General features: G+C 37.8%; 1 protein-coding gene and 1 long non-coding RNA gene across 6 annotated transcripts in view; both read right to left on the reverse strand.

Annotated features, from left to right (window-relative positions):
* Window positions 1-22,947, reverse strand: part of BRWD3 (bromodomain and WD repeat domain containing 3) — a 166,746-nt gene that overhangs the window by 121,961 nt on the left and 21,838 nt on the right. The window lies entirely within an intron of this gene.
* Window positions 14,548-18,690, reverse strand: LOC146394672 (uncharacterized). Its single transcript, XR_014834760.1, has 2 exons — window positions 18,297-18,690; window positions 14,548-17,924 (listed from the first exon to the last, which is right to left on the reverse strand). It is a non-coding gene; the product is annotated as an uncharacterized LOC146394672 (long non-coding RNA).

Here is a 22,947-nt window from a genome sequence, read left to right on the forward strand (position 1 = left end):
CAATAACTGGAGTTCCCGTGGTGGCGCAGTGGTTAATGAATCCGACTAGGAACCATGAGGTTGCGGGTTCGGTCCCTGCCCTTGCTCAGTGGGTTAAGGATCCGGCGTTGCCGTGAGCTGTGGTGTAGGTTGCAGACGCGGCTCAGATCCTGCGTTGCTGTGGCTCTGGCGTAGGCCAGTGACTACAGCTCCGATTGGACCCCTAGCCTGGGAACCTCCATATGCCGCAGGAGCGGCCCAAGAAATAGCAAAAAAAAAAAGACAAAAAATAAAGATTACAATAACTACATTAGTTTTCTAAAACAGCTACCATATACTATTAGTCACATTAAAGAAGAAATAAAGTGGGTTTGACATTTTTTCTGTATCATCTCCTTCTTTTCCAAAAGTATACAAACTACCTATTAAGTAAGCCTGTCTAATATTTTCATGGAGATAAAGCTAAGTTGACCAGTCAATAATTTCTAGATCTATTCTTTGTTCCCTTTTATATGCTTGTCCACTGGGTCACTTCCAATCTTCTTGTCTACTCTGATTTCACAAAGAATACTTGCCAGTGAAAACTATTTCAGTATACCAGACATTATTCATTTGGGCCTCTTAAAGCATCTGAGTACTCATGTATCTTGGGTTTTCTTTTCTTTTAACCTTGCTTGTTCTATCCTTTACAGTTTAGACATCAATTTCTTTGACAGAGAATACTAAAGCAAAATATGACTGTTCTTAGCACTTATATTTTAGCTATGAATTTATTCCATAGATTTAACAAATCTATAGTTTCATTCCCCATGTGGAACTTTAAAGGTGTTTGTGGAGGGGGGGTATTCCTATATGAGTAGAACCATATGAAAGTGCTGAAATTCAACTATATTCTAAAAATAGAAATAGTAATTTTATTTTTTGAAATTTTTATTATGGTTGGTTTATAATGTTCTGTCAGTTTCTGCTATACAGGAAAATGACCCAGTTATAAATATATATACTTCCTTCTTCTCATATTATCTTCTATCGTGTTTTATGATAGAAGATAATATGAGATTGGATATAGTTCCCTGTCCTATACAGCATATAGTAGTAGTAATTTTAAATGGTTCAACATAATAGCTAAGTTGGAGCAGAGAGTAATGGGGGGACATTATTAGTTTGAGCTAGATATCATGCTCTTCTACCTCTCCATTAGGAAATCATCATCTATACTGTCCAGTCTGTAATATAATCCCGTATTTCCTTTTATCTCCATTTATATCCAATCTCATATTTTTAATAAGAAATCAATACCTTTCTATGTATTTTATATAGTTTCTTTTTTCTTGTTTTTTTGCCATTTTCTAGGGCCGCTTCCATGGCATATGGAGGTTCCCAGGCTAGGGGTCTAATCGGAGCCGCCGGCCTACACCAGAGCCACAGCAACATGGGGTCCAAACCGTGTCTGCAACCTAAACAACAGCTCATGGCAACGCCAGATCCTTAACCCACTGATCAAGGCCAGGGATCAAACCCACAACCTCATAGTTCCTAGTCAGATTCACTAACCACTGCGCCACGACGGGAACTCCAAGTTTATTGTTTTTAATGGCTGCATAGTATTACACGGCATGAATATGCCAAATTTATTTAACCACATCATTATTGATAGACAAGTTGTTTCAAATTTTTGCTATTATATAATTGCTTCAATGTATATCCTTGTACATCTATCATTGTACCCCTGTATATTTCTTTTTTTTAAAGATTTTTATCTTTTCCATTGTAGTTGTTTAAAATGTTCTGTCAATTTCTATTGTACAGCAAAGTGAACCAGTCATATATATTTACATACTTTTTGTCACATTATCTTCTATCATGTTCCATCCAAGTGACTAGATATAGTTACCTGTGCTATACAGCAGGATTATGCTATTCTTTTCATCACTGTCCTTTCCATTAGTGACCCATCGTGTCATTTTATAGGAAAAAATTTTAAAACTACCAATAACCTGTAAAATTCTAGTGTTAGAAAAAAACAGTGTATATTTTAAAACATTTGTTGAGTGTAGCACAAGATTTACTATTAATGATCTTTTTTCGGAACCTGCCCATGGCATGTAGAAGTTCCCAGGCCAGGGACAGAACCTTAGCCACAGCAGCAAACCCAAGTCACTGCAGTGACAATGCCAAATGCTTAACCTGCTTGCCACAAAAGAACTCCGAGATGTTTTTGCTTTTTAGGAATACCTTTGGCAAGTTCCCAGGCTAGGGGTTGAATCCGAGCTGCAGCTGTAGGCCTACACCACAGCCACAGCCAACACCAGATATGAGCCACATGCTCATGGATACTAGTCCTGTTTATAACCCACTAAGCCACAACTACCAAGATCAGTACTATTTATTATTTGGACTTCAAAAGTTAGTGCTAGACCCTCAAATATTAAATGGTGATAAAAAACCAAAAATCAATAACAAGAACACTTGGTGGTCCAGCATGTTAGGGCTCTGGAGTTATCACTTCTGTGACTTGGGTCACAGCTGTAATGCAGGTTCAATCCCTGGCTCGGAAACATCTGCAAAAGGATCAATCAATCCAAGAAGTAGATATAACAATTGTAAATATGCATCCACCCAACATAGGTTCACCTCAATAGAATGAGGCAACTGCAAACAACCTTAAAAGGAGAAAACGACAATAACAAGAATAGCAAGGGACTTTAACACCCCACTTACAGCAATGGACAGATCATCCAGACAGAAAATCAATAAGGAAACACAGGCTCTGAATGAAGCATTAGACCAGATGGACTTAAAGGATATTTATAAGACATTCCATTCAAAAGAATACACATTCTTCTCAAGTGCACACAGAACATTCTCTAGGATTGATCCGCGTTGGCCACATTCTGGCCACAAATCAAGCCTCGGTAACTTTAAGGAAAGTGAAATCATATCAAGCATCTTTTCCGACCACAATGCTATATGACTGGAAATCAGCAACAAGAACAAAACTGCAGGAAAAAAACATGGAGACTAAACAACGTGCTACTAAACAACCAATGGATCACTGATGAAATCGAAGAAGAAATTCAGAAATAACTAGCAGCAAATGACAACAAAGATAGAACACTCCATGATTTCCCGTCGTGGCTCAGTGGTTAACAAATCAGACTAGGAACCATGAGGTTGCGGGTTCGATCCCTGGCCTTGCCATGATCCGGCGTTGCCATGAGCTGTGGTGTAGGTCACAGAGACGGCTCGGATCCCGTGCTGCTGTGGCTCTGGCGTAGGCCAGTGGCTACAGCTACGATTCGACCCCTAGCCTGGGAAACTCCATATGCCATGGGAGTGGCCCAAGAAATGGCAAAAAGACCAAAAAAAAAAAAAAAAAAAAAAAAGATACAACACTCCAAAACCTATGTTATGCAGCAAAAGCAGTTCTAAGAGGAAGGTTTACAGCAATACAAGTATACTTTAGGAAACAAAAAGGAGCTCAAATAAACAACCTAACTTTACATCTAAAGCAGCTAGAGAGAGAACAGACAAGAATCAAAGTTAGCAGAAGGAAAGAAATCATAAAGATCAGAGAAGAAATAAATGAAATAGAAACAAAGGAAACCATAGGAAAAAAATCAATGAAACTAAAAGCTGGTTCTTTGAAAAGATCAACAACATTGATAAACCCTTAGCCATACTTATCAAGAAAAAAAGAGAGAAGACTCAAATCAATAAAATTAGAAATGAAAAAGAAGAAGCAACAAGGGACATCACAGAAATAAAAGGGTCATAAAAAAATACTACATACAGCTATATGCCAATAAAAAGGAAAACCTAGAAGAAACAGACAAATTCTTAGAGCTACAATCTTCCAAGCCTAAACCAAGACGAAATAGAAAAGATGAATGAACCAATCACAAATACTGAAAATGAAACTGTGATTAAAAAACTTCCAACATGAAGTTCCCATCGTGGTGCAGTGGAAATGAATCCTACTAGGAACCATGAGGTTTAGGGTTCGATCCCTGGCCTCGCTCAGTGGGTTAATGATCCAGCATTGCCGTGAGCTGTGGTGCAATTTGCATATGCGGCTCAGATCTGGCATTGCTGTGGCTCTAGCATAGGCCAGCAGCTGTAGCTCCAATTCGACCCCTAGCCTGGGAACCACCATATGCCACAGGTGCAGTCCTCAAAAGACAAAAGCCAAAAGAAAAAAAAAAAAAAACCAACTTCCAACAAACAAAAGTCCAGGACCAGATGGCTTCACAGGCGAATTCTATCCAACATTTAGAAAAGAGCTAACACCTATCCTTCTGAAACTATTCCAAAAAATTGGAGAGGAAGGGACACTCCCAAACTCATTCTATGACGTCACCATCACTCTGATACAAAAGCCAAACAAAGATACCCAAAAAAAGAAAATTACAGGCCAATTTCACTGATAAACATAGACGCAAAAATCCTCAACAAAATACTAGCGTACTGCATCCAACAGTACATTAAAAGGATTGGACATAATGATCAAGTGTGATTTATCCCAGGGATGCAAGGACTCTTCAATATCCACAAATCCATCAGGGTGATACACCACATTAACAAACTGAAGAAGAAAAACCATATGATCCTCTCAATAGATGCGGAAAAAGCCTTTGACAAAATCCAACACCCATTTCTGATAAAAACCCTTCAGAAAGTGGGCACAGAGGGAATCTACCTCAACATAATAAAGGCCATATATGACAAACCCGCAGCCAACATCATTCTCAATGGTGAAAAGCTGAAAGAATTCCTGCTGAGATCAGGAACAAGACAAGGATGTCTACTCTCACCACTACTCTTCAAGATAGTTCTGGAAGTCCTAGCCACAGCAATCAGAGAAGTAAAAGAAATAAAAGGAATCCAAATTGGACAGGAAGAAGTAAAACTATCATTATTTGCAGATGACATGATACTATACCTAGAGAATCCTAAAGACTACCAGAAAACTGTTAGAGCTCATCAATGCATTTGGTAAAGTCACAGGATACAAAATTAATACACAGAAATTGACGGCATTTCTATATACTAACAACAAAAAATCAGAAAGAGAAATTATGGAAACAATCCCATTTACCATCACATCAAAAAGATTAAAATATTTAGGAATAAGCCTACTGAAAGAGACAAAAGACCTATACTCTGAAAACTATAATAGACACTGCAGAAAGAAATCAAAGATTACACAAACAGATGGAAAGACATACCATGCTCTTGGATTGGAAGAGTCAATATTATCAAAATGACTATACTACCCAAGGTGATCTACAGATTCAATGCAATCCCCATCAAATTACCAAGGACATTTTTCACGGAACTAGAACAAAATATTTTAAGTTTGTTTAGGAGTTCATGTCCTGGTGCAGCAGAAATGAATCTGACTAGGAACCATGAGGTTGCGGGTTCGATCCCAGGCATCGCTTCAGTGGTTTAAGGATCTGGTGTTGCCATGAGCTGTGGTGTAGGTCTCAGAAACAGCTCAGATCATGAGTTGCTGTGACTCTGGGGTAGGCCTGCAGCTATAGCTCCGATTGGACCCCTAGCCTGGGAACTTCCATATGCCATTGGTGCAGCCCTAAAAAGCAAAAAATAAAAATAAAAATAAAAATAAAATTTGTTTGGAAGCACAAAAACCCAGAATAGCCAAAGCATCCTAAGAAAGAAAAATGGAGCTGGAAGAATAAGGCTGTCTGACTTCGGACTATACTACAAAGCTATAGTCATCAAAACAGTATGGCACTGACACAAAGACAGAAATATAGATCAGGGGAACAGGATAGTAAGCCCAGAATTAAACCCACGCACCTAATCTATGACAAAAGAGGCAAGAATACATAATGGAGAAAAAACAGTCACTTCAACAAGTGGTGCTGGGAAAACTGGACGGCTACATGTAGAGGAGTGAAATTAGAACACTTCCTAGCACCATATACAACAATAAACTCAAAATGGATTAAAGACCTAAATATAAGACCAGAACTCTTAGACGAAAACGTTAGCCACACATTCTCCAACATAAACGACAGCAATATCTTCTAATATCCACCTCCTAGAGTAATGACAATAAAAACAAGAATAAACAAATGAGACTTAATTAAACTTAAAAGTTTCTCCACAGCAAAGGAAACCCTAAACGAAACAAAAAGACAACCCACACAATGGGAGAAAATATTTGCAAATGAATCAACTGACAAGGGATTAACCTCCAAAATTTATAAACACCTTCTGCAGCTCAATTCAAAAAAAAAAAAAAAAAGCATCAAAAAATGAGCAGAAGATCCAAACGGACAATTCTCCAAAGAAGACATTCAGATGGCCAAAAAACACATGAAAAGATGTTCAACATCACTCATTTTTAGAGAAATGCAAATCAAAACCACTATGAGGTACAACCTAACACCAGCCAGAATGGCCGTCATCCAAAAGGCTACAAACAATAAGTGCTGGAGAGGGTGTGGAGAAAAAGGAACCCTAGTACACTGTTGGTGGGATGGTAAATTGGTGCAACCACAGTGGAAAACAGTATGGAAATTCCTCAGAAAACTCAAACTAGAATTACCATTTGACCCAGCAATCCCACTCCTGGGCATCTATCCAGAGAAAACCATGACTCGAAAAGACACAAGTACTCCAATATTCATTGCAGCACTATATACAATAGCTAAGACATGGAAACAAATTAAATGTCCATCGACAAAGGAGTGGATAAAGAAGATATAGTACATATACACAATGGAATATTAGCAACTAAAAGGAAAGAAGTAATGGCATTTTTAGCAACATGGATGGACCTAGAAATTATCGTGCTGAGTGAAATCAATCAGACAGTGAGACACCAACATCAAATGGAATCTAAAAAAAGGACACAATGAACTTCTTGGCAGAACAGATACTGACTCACAGACTTTGAAAACCTTATGGTTTCCAAATGAGACAGGTTTGGGGGTTAGGGGATGCACTGAGGGTTTTGGATGGAAATGCTATAAAACTGGATTGTGATGATCATTGTACAACTATATATGTAACAAAATTCATTAAAAATAAATAAATAAAAGCCCATATTCATTTTGAAAAATATATATATATTTATATAACTGAGGAGTTCCCGTCATGGTGCAGTGGAAATGAATCTGACTAGGAACCATGAGGTTACAGGTTCGATCATTGGCTTCATTCAGTGGGTTAAGCATCTGACATTGCTGCGAGTTGTGGTGACCTTCTGTGGTCACAGACGTGGCTTGGATCCTGCTCTGCCGTGGCTGTGGTGTAGGCTGGCAGCTGTAGCTCTGATTGGACCCCTAGCCTGGGAACCTCCATATGCCACAGGTACAGCCCTAAAAATCAAAAATAAAAATAAAAAATAAAATAAAATAAAACTGAGCTTTGTGTTCTTTAATTCTAGATATAGGAAAAGCAAGAGATAGGAAAAACAGTTGCATTCCGCATAAGAAAATGTAAACCTGCCATTTATGACAATATGGATGAATTTGTTAGATATGATAAGTGAAATAAACCAGATAGAGAAGAATAAATACTGCCTTATTTCATTTATAGGTAGAATCTTTTTTTAAAATTTGAATTCATAGTAACAATAAGTAGAATGGTAGTTGCCAAATGTGAGAAAGATGGGGAAGATACTGTTAAAGTAGTACAAACATTCAGTTTTAATTTACTAATAAAGTAGATTTTTTTTTTATTTTGAGGGCCACACCCAGGGCATATGGAGGTTCCCAGGCTAGGGGTCGAGTCGGCCTACACCACAGCCACAGCAACGTGGGATGAGCTGCGTCTGCAACCTACACCACTGCTCACAGCAATGCCAGATCCTTAATCCACTGAGCAAGGCTGGGGATCAAACCCACAAACCATGGCTACTAGTTTGACTTGTTTCTGCTGCACCACAACGGGAACTCCAAGAAAGTAGATCTTAAGTGTTCTCATCACACACAAAAAATGTTAACATGAGAAGTTCCCACTGTGGCACAGTGGGTTAAGAATCGACTGCAGGAGTTCCCATTGTAGCTCAGGAGAAATGAACCTAACTAGTATTCATGAGGTTGCGGGTCCGACCCCTGGCTTCACTCAGTGGGTTAAGGATCCAGAGTTGCTGCAAGCTGTGGTATAGGTCGCAGACACAGTTCAGATCTGGCATTACTGTGGCTGTAGCATAGGCTGGCAGCTGCAGCTCTGATTCAACCCCTAGCCAGGAAACTTCTGTATGCAGCAGGTGCTGCCCTTTAAAAAACAAAGCTAGGGCTGCTGCAGAGGTGTAAGTGTGATACCTGGCCCCTCACAGTGTGTTAAAGGATCTAGTGTTGCCCCAGCTTCGACTTGGTTTCAGTCTCTGCCTCATGAACTTCAATATGTCATGGATGTGGCCATTAAGAAAAAAAAAAGTAGTAACATAATAGGTAATAGACATGTTAATTTTTTTTTATTTTCCCACTGTACCGCAAGGGGATCAAGTTATCCTTACATGTATACATTACAATTGCATTTTTTCCCCACCCTAATTTTTTTTTTTTTTGACACGCTCACCGTATATGAAGTTCCCAGGCCAGGTATTGAGCCTGCGCCACAGAGGCAACCCAAGTGGCTGCTGTAACAACACTGGGTCCTTTACCCCTTGTGCCACAAAAGAACTCCATGGACATGTCAATTGTTTACTGTTGGAATCATTTCACATCAGAGACATATATCAAAACATCACATTGTACAACTTAAATGTACCCAATTTGTATCTGTCAAAAATAAAAAGGAAAAAATGCAAACCTCCAGTAGTGACGATTCTGAGAGGCTAATCACCATTTCTAGATCCTAGAAAGTAGTCTACAAGCAACCATGTTTTGCCTTTCTCTCTTTGAACTTGAGTCTATTGTAGAATTGTGCTAGAGCTTGAAAGGACCTTAAAGATTAATTTTTAATCCAACCACTCATCTTACATATAAATAAACTATGATCCAGGTTGGAGAAGCAAGTTTTCCAAAGACATACAGGTGATAATTAACAGAGTAGGCAGATGCTTGAAACTTGCATCCAATCTTCTTTTACTTCTATCATAGCTGCCTCTCAGTGCTTTATGTTTAAATATATCAGCAATGGTTTGCCTCCTATCAAATAAAATATACTGATGGGTCTAAAGCAGTGAACTTACCCCCCTGTTTTTGGGTACCAAGTCACTATTCAATACAAAAGAGTAAACTATGAGGACATGTATTGGAGGGGCAAGGAGAACAGAGCAAAGGACATATACACTAGTAATCCTATGGGAAAAATCAGTGAGCCAGGCAAGTAGCTCAAAAGGTGTTGACAGACTGAATTTTTACTTTACCAATTCCCCCTATTTTGGCAGAATGGTATAGTGAAAAGGCACACAGCATTGAGAAAAGAATAAGTAGCCTAGGAGTTTCCTTGTGGTACAATGAGTTAAGGATCCAGTGTTGTCATTGCAACAGCTCAGGTTGCTGCTGTGGCATGGGTTTGATCCCTGGCCCAGGAACATCCACATGCCACAGATGCAGCCAAAAAAATAAGTAAAATAAATAAAGAACAGGTGACGTAGCTCCTTCCTTAACTGTAAAAATCTATAAAACAGGCCTAATACCACCTAACTTGAAAATTAAGTGCTGTGAATTTTGTAGAATGTCTAGCCCAGTAGGCTTAGTTTCCATGAAGCTTATTTCCTATTATTCTTCCCTTTCCTTTCCTCTCTGGAATCCTGATGCTCTCACATTCCAAAATGGGTAGGGTGGAGGGAAGGGGAGAAGTTTGGTATTAGGCCAGGCACTATGCTAAGCACTCTATATTTTTAATTTACCTATAACCCTATGAAGTGAGTACTATTAATACCCTATGTTCAAAGATGTGGAAACTGAAGCATAAGGGGGTTAAATAATTTCTCCAAGATCCCAAGCTTGTAAGCAGCAGAACCAGAATTCAAATTCAGGCAATCTGACATCAGAGGGTGATCTCTTAACCAATATTCTATAATAGCTTTTTTGAAAATATGAGAAAAAGTTATACAAATTATCATTTGCTTCAATATGTAAACTATGCTCCAATGACTACAAAAAGCTTTCATCCCAAACAACTTCTAGCCCAAACCAACACAGAATATGATTATATTTGCCAAATTATCCAACCCCCAAACTGTAAAAGGTGGGTTCAGCAAGGTCATGAGAAACAAGTTCAACACAAACAAATCAAATGCATTTCTATATACCAGCAATGAATATGCAGAAACTAATTAAAAACCAATACAACTGATACAGGTAGTGGATTAAGAAATAACCTACTACATATAAAATAAATAAGCTATAAGAATACATAATACAGCATAGAAAATATAGCCAATATTTATAATAACTATAAATGGAGTATAATCTTTAAAAATTGTGAATCACCATGTTGTGCACCTGAAACTTACATAATATTGTAGACCAGCTATACCTCAATAAAAAAATAAAGTATAAAAAAAACCATACACAATACCATTTATAATCACTCCAAAAATTAAATACTTGGTTATACACTTAACAAAACATGTACAACACCTGTATGCTGTAATTATAAAATGCTTATGAAAGAAATCAAAGGAGACCTAAATAGGTACATAGCAAACATATCAATTCTCCCAAACTGAAATTATAGGCTTAAAGCAATTCCTTTCAAAAGGCTTTTATAGAGATTAAGAACCTTTGTTCTAAAACTTATATGAAATGGCAATGGCCCTAGAATGTTGAAAACAATTTCAATAAACAATAAAGTTGGAGGGATTACTCTTTCTAATGTTAAGGCTTACTATGCAGCTACAGTAATCAAAACAATTCAGTACTGGTGAAGAGATAAACATAGATCAACAGATCAGAATAGAGGACCAACACATAGAGCCACACAAATATTCTTAACTAATGTTTGAAAAAAGTGCAAATGAAATTCAATGAAGGAAGGATATCCTTTTAAACAAATGGTGCTAGAGAAACTAGACATTCATTGATAAAAAATAATGAACTTCCACTTAAACTTCAAACCTAAACTTCTCCCAGTTTACCACCCAGCACCTTTGCTTATGCTATTCCCTTAGCCTTAGGTATAACCTCCGCCATTTCAGTCAGTCAATATCCTTCTTCTCCTTAGGAATAGCCTAAAACCACATACATTTTCATGAAATCCATCTCAATCATTTCAGCCCAAAGCGAACCCTTCTGCTTCACTTTTTCTTGGCCACGCCCACAGCATATGGACGTTCCTAGGCCAGGGATCAAACCCAAGCAACAGCAGCAACCCAAAGTGATGCAGTGACAATGCTGGATCCCTAACACACTGTTCTACAGGGGAACTCCTCCTGCTTCATTCTTAACATGGTCCTTGTATTAGTTATTTGTGTATATCTCTGATCTAAGTTATAAGCACTTCAAGGATATGGATTAATGACTAATGTGTCACATAATGACCTTTCACAGTCCCTTGGAAGCAAAAGACACTCAAGTATTTCTTTAGTTAATATGGTCTCGGAGTTCCTGTCATGGCTCAGCGTAAATGAATCTGACTAGGAACCATGAGGTTGTGGGTTCGATCCCTGGCCTCGATCAGTGGGTTAAGGATCTGGTGTTGCCATGAGCTGTGGTGTAGGTCACAGACACAGCTCGGATCCTGCGTTGCTGTGGCTATGGTGTAAGCCAACGGCTGCAGCTCCGATTTGACCCCTAGCCTGGGAACTTCTATGTGCCGTAGATGCGGCCCTAAAAAGCAAAAAAAAAAAAAAAAAAAAATTGTCCCACCTTTCCCGAAATAATTGGGCCCCAACTTTCCTTTCTAGTCTCATCTCCCGCCACAGACTCTAGGCTCTTATTATATCAAACAGGCAATTACGTTCTAAATAAAACCATTACTCATTTTTCAAGGGGCTTGATACAGTTGGACCTCAAAGTATTGAATAAAATTTCCACCATATTCTCTCATGTCTTATTCAAAACACATATAACAATGTGAAAACTATGATTCAAAACTAAATCAGAGGCTGGAAACTATTTGGAAAAGTGATAATAAATATGAGTATCATACATATCTCAGAGCACCTACTGTTTTTCACAAGAGGTTCTATTATGGCAACTAGGAAATACAGAATTTACTTTGCTGAGAATTTTGTGGAAAGGACACTGGATTTGGAGACAAAGAACAGTTCCTGACATTTAAGTTTAGATACTAAAAAAGCACCCCAGTACAGTTGCATGTGAGCTAGATAATCTTTAAATGATAGTAACTTGAATACCAGATCTTTATGAGTCATTATCACTATCAACATTATTATCTGGAGTTCCCGTCGTGGCGCAGTGGTTAACGAATCTGACTAGGAACCATGAGGTTGCGGGTTCGATCCCTGCCCTTGCTCAGTGGGTTAACGATCCGGCATTGCCGTGAGCTGTGGTGTAGGTTGGAGACGCGGCTCGGATCCCGCGTTGCTGTGGCTCTGGCATAGGCTGGTGGCTACAGCTCCGATTCAACCCCTAACCTGGGAACCTCCATATGCCGCGGGAGCGGCCCAAGAAATAGCAACAACAACAACAACAACAACAACAAAAATTATTATCAGCATCTGTGACTCACTATTATAATTACAAATTACATTTGCATAACATTTTAAATCTTATAAAGTAATTCCACAGACATCTCATTTGAGTTTATAGTAATCTTGATCTGAAGGCAAGCATTTCCTTCAATTTGTGAATGAGGCAATTAAAACCCAAAGAAACCAAGTGTCTTTCCTAACATCACACAGCCAGTAGATGGCAGAGCCTTGGTTCAATTCTTAGTTCTCGGCATCCTAGCTCAATAGCCTTCCTTTCTTTCAATGCTGTCTATTTAAGGAAAATACAATCTGCCATGAGCCTGAAAAAGGAAATAACTTTAATGTCAAAAATTCTACATCATATTCCTCAATCTTTCCTCTACCCACAAAAGACAGAACAAAATCAGCAGGGATTCTTGTATCTACTAAATTGAGTTTTACTGGAAAGTTCACCAAGATTCAAAGAGTATTCTGAGATGGCCACATCAGAGTTGTTAGACCACACATCTACCCCATTCATTCTCTATATATAGTGAAGGAAAACTTATTTGCTTTAAAATTATTTTACACTGGTATGGAACTTTAAACTGGTATTAGAAAAGTATTTATAGGCTAAAACAAAAGGTTTTCAATTCAACAGACTAGAAAAGCCCTTAAATGCAATTATTAACAAATTGTTATATATTGATCACATGTTTTAAAGACTTGTAAGAACATATGTTGAGAGAATCAAAACCTATCCAGGAGTGAAAGAGTAAATATCAGCCAAGACAGAAAAAGAAAGAAGCAGCCCTGCAATTAATCAGGCTGGGAGGACAGCCACAGATAAAGCCAGCTACAAAGTTAATAGGAAACACTGTTCTTCCCAAGGTCAGGCAGCAATTGTAAAATATCACAATAACCCCTTCTTTGGGTGATGACTGCATTCTCACCAATGATGCCCCCATCCTCACTTTGCTATTTTCATTTATTACTGGAGATACACAATTCTTAAACTGGGACCCCGCTTCATGACAGCACCCAACTTATAGTTGATCCCCACTTCTCTCAATTTGCTTCAGAAGCAGCCACCAATCCAGGAATAATCCTGGCTTCCTTCAGACCCTCCTCAAAATTCTTCAGTGGTAAGCCAAAACTTACAAAAGACACTTCCCTCCTCCCTCTTATCCAGAGGCCTTCCACAGTTCTCAGGAGTATACTCTCCACTATGAATCAATAAATCTGATTTTGTTAGACTATAGGCTTATTCCCAATGGTCTCTGATGAGGTTTTTTTTTTTTTTTTTCCTCTTTTTAGGGCTACACCCATGGCATAAGGAAGTTCCCAGGTTAGGAGCTGAATTGGAGTTACAGCTGCCAGCCTACACCATAGCCACAGCAACACATATCGAGCTGTGACTGGGACCTACACTGCAGCTTACAGCAACACTGGATCCTTAACCCACTGAGTGAGGCCAAGGATTGAACCCATATCCCCATGGATACTGATTGGGTTCACTTCCGCTGAGCAGCAATGGGGATTCCCTGATGAGGTTTTAACAAGGCAAGTTTTTTTGAAAAACCCTATACATTCAGCAGTTAACTACAGACAAAAGCACCCCCCCAAAAAAAGCAAAACAAAAAAATCAAAAAACACCTGTCCCTAATCCAGAAAATCACTAATGAGAAACTTTCACCGCCAATAAAGATGAATTTACTGAATTCTACTGCTTATATCACAAGAAATATCTAATCAGTGATGCTAAGAGATAATACTACTTAACCAAAGTCAGGTAACTACCCACTGGGAAAAAGAGTATATTAACTACTTGACATCAAGCTCCATATGAAAAACAGAAATGTACAAATTGGTGTTATTATTTTGTTTTCAAATTTTTGTATTATACTTGATTTACAATGTTCTGTCAATTTCTGCTGTACAGCAAAGTGACCTAGTCAATCATACATAGATATACATTCTTTTTCTATTATTTTCCATGATGTTCTATCAAAAGTGATTGGATGTAGTCCCCTCGTTGCTTATCCATACTAAATATAATAGTTTGCATCTACTAACCAACCTCAAATGCCCAGTCAATCCCACTCTCCCCCTCCTCCCCCTTGGCAACCACAAGTCTGTTCTCCATGTCTGTGGGTCTGTTTCTGTTCTGTAGATAGGTTCATTTGTGCCACATTTTAGATTCCACATATAAGTGATATCATGTGGTATTTGTCTTTCTCTTTCTTAATTACTTTACTTAGTATGAGAACCTCTAGTTCCATCCATGTTGCTGCAAAAGGCATTATCCCATTCGTTTTTATGGATGAGTAGTATTCAATTGTGTATATATACCACATTTTCTGTCCCCTATACAAACTGTTCTTGAAATCCTTGCATAATTTGCTAACTTTTCATTTTTAAACTTTAATATAGATTATATAAAAATAGATTATTTCTAATTCTTCTGCAACTGGCATTAAAAGATAAACGGAATTGTTCTAAATATGGGTCAAGCTAACTTCATATCCATAGAAGCCATGAACAACCTAGAGAGTTTATAGGTGCCTCTTGACCAATAACACTTTGCAAATAGTGCGTCTAGTTATTTTAAAGAATAATCTCAACTTAATTTTGCTAGGCCAGCCTCGTGAGCGGAATGTCCTTACAAAGGACATTACTATCACAAGCATGTTCTAATATGATACCTATAGTATCACAAAGAAATGCTTTAAAATCCACTAAAACAACTTCATAACAATGAAGTTTTGACCTTCAAAGAAACAGTAACTACACATCTACTTCAAAGATAAACCTCAGGAATGTGGGGGTAAGTTAGAGGATGAGCAGGAAAAGGGGTGCTTTCAGCAAAAGCCTTTTAAGACAATCAAAAACACTATCAGGCTCAACCAATAACTGCTAACCAAATAAAAGCCTCAAACCTTTATACACACAAGGCAGAAAGGACTATTGTTCAAAGATCAGGCTTCTTACACCATGCGCATCATCATCAATATTGTCTTCAAAAACAATTGTCTTGGAGTTCTCTTACATCACAGCAGGTTAAGGACACAGAGTTGTCACTGCAGCGGCCCAGGTTGCTGTTGTGGCATAGGTTCGATCCCTAGCCTGAGAACTTCCACATGCTGTAGGTATGGCCAAAAAAGAGGTTTTTTAAGAAACAAGCTGTATTCAGAGGATAAAATATTCTTGGATTAGTCTTTTCTCTTTTACAAAAAAATCACTTGATCAACATTTGTAATTTTATTTTCTTAATTTTAATTAGAAAATAAAATAGCATAAATATACAACCTTCTAATTGGTTAAAATGCAGCTGAACATATCAATCAAGAAAGGACAATAACAGACCAAGAAAAAATTCTTGTCAAGAATACTGCAAAGTGACTTATGAAATTCAGTGTCAACTATAGTATTTTCTGTGTGAAGCTTGGTTTAGCCTTTAAAAAAAAAGGTCTAACAACAAATTAATATAAAATCTTAAAAGAAGCCAAGAAAAAGAGCAAAAATCAATTTTAATAAAACCTGAAAACTGTAGTTAAAGCAAAACAGAATTATTTATTTCATGGATTTGATGCTACTATGAAACTTTAACCACAGAGAGGGACAGCTTTACAATCTTTAAGGCTGATGCCATTCCCACTGCTTAATACCTATCCACAGGGCAATTTACACAAAACTAGTAAGTCCTACAGGCTATTAATATTCATGGTCATTGAATGTCTTATTGCTAGGATAATATTAAGCTATGGCAAAGAAATAATATTTCTAATTTCATTCAGCCTTTCTCCTGCAAAGTTCACCTATAATTTGAGAATACCTAAAATATTTATTTTACTATCTTCTAAATCACTTAACTTGATTTGGTTATTATACATAGATGTTTTAAACTGCCTTTTCCTCCAACTAAATAAATCTGGAACTGTTTTACAACTTGCCTTTGTGAATGATAAATATAAAGTTCTATTTCAATAAGGTGCTGAGTAAAATGTATAGAACAAATACTAAAAGATCCTTTTTGAACACTTTGATGTATGTTGAAAGAAAAAGCTGAAGAAATGACAAAGGATAATGAGGAAACGAAAAAATGTTCATAATAGGATTAAATGAATTTTTTTCATTATATTTTACATGATAATACCAAGACTCATATAATAAAATCTGTTCTCTAAAATTCTAGAATTATTTATCCTAATATTAATACAATATTGATTCCAGAAACAGATACAAGGAGCTACAAACTCAGTTGAGCTGTAAACAACATATAAATGCCTTTAAAAGGGATGCTTCCATTTCCATGTGACAGCAATTATAGCACTTCCATTTATTTAACATTTAGTGAGCACTCACAATGTAGCATACAAAAGACTGAGTTTATATTCTAGTTCTAATTACTTGCAGGTATGACAAGAATCCCTTGCTCCTCTCCAGACACAAAAAAGTAATAACTTTAGAAGCAACTTGCTTTATGTACAATTATTGAGTACAAAAAGGAGGAAGGTGAAGTGGAGGGAGCAGGCAAAATGCGAGGCCTGGCAAAAGTGTGATCCATGGACGAGAGATGAGAACTACATAAAATTAGAGAGGGAGGATGACAAATATTCCTGGCAGAAGCCCAGTCACCTCAGCCAAATACAGTTCCAATTAGACTACTTTCTTACAATTTATATTTACATATTAACAAGAGGCAGATTTCTCACTTCCATGTGAATTCTGGCTGTATGACACATACAATTCCAATTGTATGTGTGACACATACAATTCCAATAAGTTAAGAGCCAATCAATACTGAATGGAAGTTTATGGCAACATATAAATATTAATTTGGCTACAGAGTTAATGCAAGCCTCCTGACCTATATAAGGTGTAAATTACAGGTCTACTAGGTAAATTACAGGACACAAGCTATACGTCAACTGTACTAAAGATAAAAGAGGGGGAAAAGGTTTAGAGAGTTTTATCTCATTATGCCCTTGACTCAGCTTAGAAATAAAAGCATGTGCATTTGTTCCTTGGGTATAATGTTAAGTCTCAAACTAAAATGAATAAGCCATCCTGCTGCCATTTCAATGGATAATTTTACAAAAATTGTTAAAATGTGATAATTAGGACAATATCTAAAACTATTACCATAATGGATAATAACTATAACACTAGTTCTTCCAAATAATAGATTTCGAACAGACATGAAACAGGCTTTTTTAATTTTTTTTTTTTTTTTTGTCTTTTTGCCATTTCTTGGGCCACTCCTATGGCATATGGAGGTTTCCAGGCTAGGTGTCTAATCAGAGCTGTAGCCGCTGGCCTATGCCAGAGCTGCAGCAACACAGGATCCAAGCCATGTCTGCAACCTACACCACAGCTCACGGCAATGCCGGATCCTTAACCCACTGAGTGAGGCCAGGGATCGAACCCGCAACCTCATGGTTCCTAGTCAGATTCGTTAACCACTAAGCCACGACAGGAACTCCAAAACAGGCTTTTTAGAAACTAGCTCATAGCAGAGTTAATGATTGTGAAAAATTTTATTTTCAAATTTTAGGGTGACCACTACAAAGTTTTCAAAAAACTGCTAATTTTTATTCTTTTCTTTTCTTTTCTTTTTTGCTTTTTAGGGCCGCACCTGCCGCATATGGAGGTTCCCAGGCTAGAGGTCGAATCAGAGCTGTAGCTGCCAGCTTACACCACAGCCACAGCAACACAGGATCTGAGCCAAGTCTGTGAACTACGCCACAGCTCACAGCAAGGCCAAATCCTTAACCCACTGAGCAAGGCCAGGGATCGAACCTGTGTCCTCAAGGATGCTAGTCAGATTGGTTAGCTGCTGAGCCACAAAGGGAACTCCAACAACTACTAATTTTTAAAGGAATGAAGAAATAACAATGTGTAGTGTTTATAGTGAAGATTTCAAATAATACTACAAATACTAATTACATATGCTTTAGGATTTCTTTGAGTGGTATTAGGTATTAATACTGATTTGAACAGTTTTCCTGTGGGTCAGTGGGCTAAAGATCCAACATCATCACTGCTGCAGCTCAAGTAGCTGCTATGGTGGGGTTCAATACCTGACCCAAGAACTTCCGCATGCTGCTGCGAGTGTAGCCAAAAAAAAAAAAAAAAAAAAAACTGATTTGAACATAAATAGACTCATAGACATAAAAAACAAACTTATGTTTAACAAAGGGGATAGCAAGAGTGTAAGGGATGAATTAGGCGTTTGAGATTAACATATCCGTACTACAATTTATAAAATAGATAAATAACAAGAACCTACTATATAGCACAGGGAACTATATTCAGTATCTTGGAATAACCTATAACAGAAAAGAATCTGAAAAAGAAAAATATGTGTGTTTGTGTGTATAAGTGAATCACTCTGCTATACACCTGAAACTAACACAACTTTGTAAATTATACTTCAAAAAGAAATGGTTAAAAAAATGACAAGGACTTAATATGAAAAAAAAACATATACTGTTTGAATTTACTTCAATTTTCTTCCTCTGATTTGATTTGGCACAATGCAAAATCAACTTGATTAGTCAAGCATACAGCTAATGAAGTGGCATGACTCAAGCTTAGACCTATAATAATGTAAATACAGGCTTCTGCTTTCTAGGAATTTGGAGATTCACTCTTGGTAAAGTACACGTATATTTAAAGTAATACCATTGTCTGGAGAATGGAATCTGGGAATTAACTCCCTCCCCTCTATTTCATATTAATTAACTGTACAAAAGATGGAAATACTGAATAAACAATCCAATACAGTGGAGAGTCCAGATAAGGTAAGAATTTGGTTTTGGCAAAAGACAATTATAAAACTTTCTTTGGGAGTTCCCATTGCGGCACAGTGAAAACAAATCCGACTAGGAACCATGAGGTTGCGGGTTCAATCCCTGGCCTCGCTCAGTGGGTTAAGGATCTGGTTTTGTGTGAGCTATGGTGTGGGTCACAGATGCAGCTCAGATCTGTATGCAGCAACTACAGTTCCGATTCAGCCCCTAGCCTGAGAATCTCCATATGCTGTGGGTGCAGCCCTAAAAGGCAAAAAATAAATAAATAAATAAAATATAATAAATAAAACAAAACTTTCTTTGGAAACAAGTGCCACAATGTGATCTTTGAAGTGAGTTATTAAAATCATAATAGGAAAAGCTAAAGGTGGTTTCCAAGTACAAAAATTGGAAATACTCCAGGTTAAGTATGTAAAGTGAATGACTAGTCAATATATTATTACCAAATTATGAACCAGAGGGTTGCTTACTGGTTTCCACACTGGCCTAGATCTGTACTGTTCCTTAAGCATGTGGTTACTGAATGTCAATTTACTTAAAATTCCATAAAATTAAAAATTTAGACCTCAAGATACAATAGCCACATGTGACTAGCAGCTACTGTTTTGGATATCACAGGACAGAGCATCTCCATCATCACTGAAAGTTCTATTGGGTAGCACTATTCTACATAAAATATCAGTTAAAACAAGTGCTTAGAGGAGTTCCCCTTGTGGTGCAGCAGAAACTAATCTGAATAGGAACCATGAGGTTGTGGGTTCGATCCCTGGCCTTGCTTAGTGGGTTAAGGATCCATCGCTGCTGTGAGCTGTGGCATAGGTTGAAGACGCAGCTTGGATCTGGTGTTGCTGTGGCTCTGGTGTAGGCTGGCAGCTGTAGCTCCGATCAGACCCCTAGCCTGGGAACCTCCATATACCGCTGGTGCGGCCCTAAAAAAAAAGGACAAAGGGAGTTCCTGTTGTGGCGCAGTGGTTAACGAATCCAACTAGGAACCATGAGGTTGCAGGTTCGGTCCCTGGCCTTGCTCAGTGGGTTAACGATCCGGCATTGCCATGAGCTGTCGTGCAGGTTGCAGACACGGCTCGGATCCTGCGTTGCTGTGTCTCTGGTGTAGGCTGGCAGCTGCAGCTGCAATTAGACCTCTAGCCTGGGAACCTCCATATGACACAGGAGCGGCCCAATAAAAGGCAAAAAGACAAAACAAAACAAAACAAAACAAAAAGGACGAAAAAGACAAAAAAATAAAAATAAATAAATAAATAAATAAAATGAGTGCCAAGAAATAACTGGTACACATCCAACTATACTGAATAAAATTTTAAACGTGGGACATATCTATGATAAAAAATTCTACACAAAGTAGGAATAGAAGGGAATATCCTCAACCTGAAGATAAAGGGCATCTATAATTATACATAATGGTGAAAGATTGCCTGCTTTCCCTCTGTGATCAGGAACAAAGCAAGGACGTCCAGTCTCAACACTTCAATTCACAATTGTACTTGAGGTACTAGCAGTTCAATGCAAAAAAAGCACTATAAGGGAGACAAGATTAGAAAGGAAAAGTGAAACTATCTTTATTTGCAGACAACATGATCATCTATGTAGAGAATCCCAAAGAATTTCAAAAAAAAGGATATTATATCTAATTAGTAAACTGTGAATCTATCAATGTCAATATATTTTTTAAAAGACTTTCTATTTACTAGCAACAACTAGAAACTGAAATTTTATATTAGTTTTGTTTTTATGGCCACACCCACAGCATATGGAAGTTCTCAGGCTAGGGGGTCGAGTTGGGCCTATGCCATAGCCAAGGCAACAGCAGATCTAAATGGTATGTGCGACATATGCCACAGCTTGTGGCAATGCCAGATCCTTAACCCAATGAGTGAGGCCAGGGATTGAATCAATGTCAGGTCCTTAACCTGCTGGGCCACAACGGGAACTCCTGGAAACTGAAATTTTAAAATATACAATTTAGGTGTTCGCTGGTAGCACAGTAGTAAAGGATTCAGTGTTATCACTGCTGTGGCTTGGGTTTGGTCCCTGGACCAGGAACTGCATGCCACAGGCATGGTATAAAAAAAAGATAAAAAATAAAATATTATATAAATAAAAATATACAATTTAGGAATTCCCACTGTGGCACAGTGGGTTAAGAAACCAACTACAGTGGCAGAAGTCGTAGCTACAGTTTGGATTCATTTCCTGACCTGGGAACTTCCATATGTCATGAGTGTGACCATAAAATATATATATACAATTTAAAATAGCATCAAAAAAAAAAAAAAAAAAGAGTTCCCATGGTGGCGCAGTGGTTAACGAATCTGACTAGGAACCATGAGGTTGCGGGTTCGGTCCCTGCCCTTGCTCAGTGGGTTAACGATCCGGCGTTGCCGTGAGCTGTGGTGTAGGTTGCAGACGCGGCTCAGATCCCGCGTTGCTGTGGCTCTGGCGTAGGCTGGTGGCTACAGCTCCGATTCGACCCCTAGCCTGGGAACCTCCATATGCCGCGGGAGTGGCCCAAGAAATAGCAAAAAAAAAAAAAAAAAAAAGAGAGAGAGAGAGAGTTCCTGTTGTGGCACAGCAGAAACGAATCAGACTAGGAACCATGAGGTTGCGGGTTCGATCCCTGGCTTCACTCAGTGGGTTAAGGATCCGGTGTTGCCATGAGCTGTGGTGTAGGTCACAGACGCAGCTCAGATCCTGCATTGCTTTGGCTCTCGTGTGGGCCGGCAGCTGTAGCTCTGATGAGACCCCTAGCCTGGGAATTTCCATATGCTATGGGTGCAGCCCTAAAAAGCCAAAAAAATAAAATAAAATAAAACAGCATCAAAAACCAATGAAATCGTTAGGGAAAAATTTCACAAAACATTACTGTGAGATATTTTAAAACACCTAAATAAATGAATGGAGAATTATACTATGTTCCTGGATTGGAAGGCTCAATATTGTTCAGATATTAATTTTTCCCAAATTTATCTACAGATTCAATGTAATTCCAAGAAAAATCCCAGTCACTTTTTTATAGAAATTGAGAAACTAATTCTAAAATTATTAATTGCTGGTAGGAATAAAAAATGGGATAGCCACTTTTGAAATAATTTGACAGTGTCTTAAAGTTAAACCTGCATTTACCATATGATCCAACAATCGACTACTTAGATATTTACTCAGAAGAAATGAAAATAGATGTTCATGCAACAACCTGTACAAAAATATTTCTAGGCATTTATTTATTTATTTATTTATTTATTTATTTATTTTGGTCTGTTGTCTTTTTAGGGCAGCACCCACGGCATTTCACTAATAAATGAATTGATACACATGAATCAAAAAAAAATTAGGTCTAAGTGAAATCAGACAGACACAAAAGGCTACATACTGTATGATTTCACCCGGATGAAACTAAATAGGGCAAATGACAAATAAATTAGTAGTTTCCAGGGATTGAAGAAGAGGGGATTTACTACAATGAGACGACATGAAAGAAATGTAAAGGGTGATAAGATGATCAATATTTTTATTGTGCTAGTGGTTATATACAATGTATACATTTGTCAAAACTCACTGAACTGCACA

Source organism: Sus scrofa, chromosome X (assembly GCF_054392235.1).
Source record: "Sus scrofa isolate SSC_HxYL_T2T_F1_AM1 chromosome X, Sscrofa_HxYL_maternal_Yorkshire_Landrace_v2.0, whole genome shotgun sequence".
Lineage (NCBI taxonomy): Eukaryota > Metazoa > Chordata > Mammalia > Artiodactyla > Suidae > Sus > Sus scrofa.